The 4,951-nt window shown below is 37.1% G+C and overlaps 1 pseudogene; it reads left to right on the top strand.

Moving 5' to 3' along the window:
* The first annotated feature begins 3,597 nt into the window (after positions 1–3,597).
* On the top strand, positions 3,598–3,707 carry LOC126002724 (uncharacterized; annotated as a pseudogene).
* The last annotated feature ends 1,244 nt before the right edge of the window (positions 3,708–4,951 follow it).

Below are 4,951 nucleotides of genomic sequence, written 5' to 3'. Positions count from 1 at the left end.
AAGGCTTGTTTGTTTATTCAACCCTCCTTATCCTCAGTTCCTAATTGGGTAGACACCAAGACTGACCTTCTGCCCTAACACCACCATCCAGCTCCTCATTGAATGACACCCTCTTGGTCCCCAGCTCATGCCTACACAAACAACTACAACCAACACGCCTGTTGACCCATGCTTGGTGGTCCCTCATGCCCCCATCAAACTATGGACTGTTGCATGATACCGGAATCAGCTTCAGCACAACCCCTAGTTCAAGGACAATATAGGGTTCCATAATGCCGCAAAACATGTCTCAAACTCAACTATCACCTGTTGTCTTCAAATACCCTTGTTTTCTTTCTTTTTTTTTCTTTTTAAAACATAAAAGGGTCGCATGTATCTCTTTTGTATATCTCAGATGTATTCCCTTAACATCTATAACTCTTTTCAAATATCCTCATTTGTGACAATTTTGCCCCCTAGATTAATTATTTGATTGTTTGATTTTCCCCCTGTGAGATCTATTTTATAAGCAATACTGGTAGAAGAGTAACTCCGTATAGATTTCACGTTTATACCAAGTTACAGGAAATGTTGGACTTTATTCGTTGACCCCCAGATACACCAACAATATCTTGTGGCATTGCTTCTCTTTTGCATAGGCACATTAAAATGGGGGAAATAATACATATGCAAACAAGTTCTTATCTAATAGAGATGGAACACAAATTTGGTAATGTAATTAGGCCTTTTACCCTGAACATTGGCATAATTATTTGGCTCAGGCCTCAGAAGAATGGGCATCACCCACACACACCTGAACTATGGAAACAACCACAATTGTCTTTAACATTCCCAGAATCCAAGCCTCTACCAGAGAAGACCTACCACTGCTTTGGCATTGACTTACTCCAAAGAGTACTCCCAACACCCAGGCGACTCAGCAACAGTCTGCATGCAGGGCAGATCGCTCTGCATTTAATGATATGCTGAAACTAGAGGATGCTCCACATCAGCCCGACATCAACGAAAGAAATGCACAGAATCCAGAGTCTTTAAATATAAAAGTCTGATACCAACTATAGCTAAAGTGTGCAAAAGTTTCACCGGGACCTTGAAAATGACTGGAGTTGGATAGACTGGTATGCCTGGAACCCCGAGTCTGTCTTTTTTTTTTTTTTTTTTTTTTTTTTTTGGTTTTTGGGCCACACCCGGCGGTGCTCAGGGGTTTCTCCTGGCTGTCTGCTCAGAAATAGCTCCTGGCAGGCACGGGGGACCATATGGGACACCGGGATTTGAACCAACCACCTTTGGTCCTAGATTGGCTGCTTGCAAGGCAAACGCCACAGAGTCTGTCTTATGCCAATAAACTTCTGTTATTTGTCAAAAACCAAAGATAAAATGCTTAAATGAGAAAGAAAATCTTGTTCCTGATCTTTTTTTTGTAATCAGGTCAAGGATTTTTTTTTTTCATTTTCTCCATTTTTCTGGACCTATGCAAACATTGGCGATTGCCACTATCACACCTTTACTATATTTTTTTTACTCTTATCCTTTAAGGAAAAAAATACAACTTACTGAACTTAAAAACAAATTACTGTAGTAGAATGCCTGTCTCGAATGCAGGCAGGGGATGGGAAGGGGGGAGGGGGTAATGTTGCAGTGGTGAAGGGGGGTGTTCTGGTTATGACTGTAACCCAAATATGATGATGTTACTTAAATAAAAATATATATAATAAAAAAATAACATGCCACTTTAGCAATGGGAAAATAAAAATCATATGGTTATGTAAATCAATGCATAGAAAACTTTTGACAAGATCCAATGCCCATTCATAATAAAAAAATAAACAAAATAGAGGTAGATGGAACCTTCCTCAAAATAATAAACAGCATCTATAACAAGCTCACAGCTAGTATCATTCTTTTATTTTCTTTTGGGCAACACACGGTGATGCTCAGGGGCTACTCCTAGCTATGTGCTCAGAAATTGCTCCTGGCTTGGGTGACCATACAGGACAGAGGGATTCAAACCACCATCTGTCCTGGATCGGCTGTGTGCAAGGTAAATGCCCTATCATTGTGCTATTGCTCCAGCCTCACTAGTATCATTTGTAATGGTTAAAAACTAAAAGCATTCACCATGAGATCAGGAACAAGATTTTCTTTCTCTTTTAAGCATTTGGTCTTTATCTTTGGTTTTTGACATTTTCATTTCAATGGGTTTGGTATGCATCTCTTTGAATTTATTTAGTTTAGAAATCTTATAGCTTTATGGTTATGAGTATGTATTTTCTTCTTTAGACTGGAAAGTTCTTTGCTATTATTTCTTTCTTTATTTCTCTTTATAATTACTTTATTTAAACACTTTGGTCTGCAAAGCTGTTGATAATTGATAAAATTGTTTCTGGTATTTAATATTTCAACACAAATACCACCACAAGTGTAATGTTAATTCTATCATTTTCCCTCCCAATTTCCCACTCATCCCCAAGACTGTCCCCTAGCTGGCACAAAAATAATTTATTTTATATCTCCTACTGCAACTAAATGGCTACTTTAATTATCAAAGATAATTCCATAATTTTTGAAAATTATTGTATTTTACAATGGAGTTATTAGTCATTGTCTGAGGGTTTACTAAGCTATGTGTTGCTAGTTGAACCTTCTTGTTATTGAGCTATTATTTCTTGAATGAAAAAGTACTCCCTCTGGGAAATAAATGGATGGTACCAGGACCAAACAGTGGTATGAACATTGACTTAAACACCAAATCCGAAGTCAATGACAACAGAATAGATGCCCAATCTACAACAGAAGGGACCAGTTACACTAGCAGTTTAGTGGGGGGGGGGGGGCAAAGGATGGAGATATGGGATGCATGTAGGGAACAGGGGTGGAGAGAAGATAACACCGGTGGTGGGAAGGCCCTGATTCATTGTCACTATGTACCTTAAAAATATTACTGTGCTGGAAGTTGAGCTCCCATACGATCCAGCTATACCACTCCTAGGGATATATCCTAAGAACACAAAATTACAATACAAAAATCCCTTTCTCACACCTATATTCATAGCAGCGTTATTTACAATAGCCAGACTCTGGAAACAGCCTAGATGCCCCTCAATAGATGAATGGTTAAAGAAACCATGGTACATATTCACATGGAATATTATGCAGCCATCAGAAGAGATAAAGTCATGAAATTTCCCTATACATGGATGTATATGGAATCTATTATGCTCAATGAAATAAGTCAGAGGGAGAGAGATAAATGCAGAATGGTCTCCGACATCTATGGGTTTTGAGAAAAATTAAAAACATTTGTGTAATTATTCTCAGAGACAAAATAAAGGAGGACTGGAGGGTCCAGCTCCCAACATAAAGCTCACCACAGGGATCGTTTAGTGCAGTCACAGAAATAATTACACTGAAAACTATCATAACAAAATGTGACTGAATGAGGGAAGTAGAAAGCCTGTCTAGAGTACAGGCAGGTGTGGGGTGGGGAGGAAGTACACTTGGGATTTTGGTCATGGGAATGTTGCACTGGTAAAGGATATATATACACATATACATGTATATATATATATTAAAAAATCAAAAAAAAAGAAAAGATAAGACCTCCCAATTCTTACCACAGGCTGTGTTCTTTACACTGACTGTATAAAAAGAGGAGGTACAGTAAATGCACCCTTTGCCTGGCCTGTATTGTGACTTGGGGGACAAAAATAATATTGCTGTGAAAGATTGATAATTCACTTTGGTCACAATAAAAATTATTTTTAAAAAAGGACAGTGAATTACTGAATTATTACAAACCCCAAATTGCACCTTGGAGAAGTGGATGAAGATGAATCATGATCATACTTCCAGCTCCTAGTATAAACATTCAAAATAATGTGCCTCTTGAAAAAAAAACTCCTCCTCTCTCTCTCTTTTCCTCTTTCTTGGATACCTATGATGTGATATTGCCCTTCTTGATACCATTCTTAAAACTCTTATAGTTTCTTCAGCATACTGAGAAAACCATACTTTTAGTAAACCATTTATTTTTAGTAAAAATACAATTAATGTATTAAGGAATCATTTATCATGATGTCTACAACCTCTTAATACCATTCTTAAAACTCTATGGTTTCCTTGTTTTAAGAACAGTTTTATTGTTTTCCTACTCTTTTAGGTGGTATCTTCTACCATATCTTTGAACTCACTGTTTATAATATTTGTATATACAAGGAAGATAGCATGTACATTGAACCCTTATGTTTTAGAAGACCAGTTCATAAGAGTTTATTAACCAGCCTAGCACCCACTAGTTTACAATTCTAAAAATAGGATTTCTTTTGGCCTATATAAATTGTTCTTGTGAACATGTAGGCAAATGTGCATCTGCTATCTCCCAACCTTCCAGCTTATTGCTCATAAAGCTTTTATCTTCTTAATAAACAAGAGAGAGAGAACTAGAGAAATTTTAATAGTAGATTAAAATTACATAATTACAATTAAACCCTTTAAAGTTAAAATCATATTGGCTCTTGCAGGAGAATATTTACTCCCTAACCTAACCTTTTTGTAGTTTCATTTTGTTGCAATGATGGGGGTCACACACACTTACCAATGGTGCTAACACACCATAGTGCTCATGGGTAAAAGTGTCACAATTTTTAGTTTAGTAATTGCACATGTGCTTTCTAATTGTCGTGCCCAGAGTTGAACCCAGGGATTCACACTTGCAAGGCAAAATGCTCTGTTGCTGAGGTTCATACCTCATTTAAAAATAAGTGATTACTGCCATTGCAGTTGCCATATACCAAAGATTGTGCAGTCTTCTGAGGGAAGAATAATAATGCACCAGCCAGAACAATGTTCATTGCATTTGGATGTCACTGAGATTCTAATTTATAAACCTCACACTTACAAGGCAAGCACTGAACCTCTGAGCCATTTCCTATTCTTCAAATATATTTATTTT

This window comes from Suncus etruscus, chromosome 2 (genome assembly GCF_024139225.1).
Source record: "Suncus etruscus isolate mSunEtr1 chromosome 2, mSunEtr1.pri.cur, whole genome shotgun sequence".
Lineage (NCBI taxonomy): Eukaryota > Metazoa > Chordata > Mammalia > Eulipotyphla > Soricidae > Suncus > Suncus etruscus.
The sequence above is the reverse complement of the archived record's forward strand: the minus strand, read 5'-3'. Positions and strand labels throughout refer to the sequence as shown.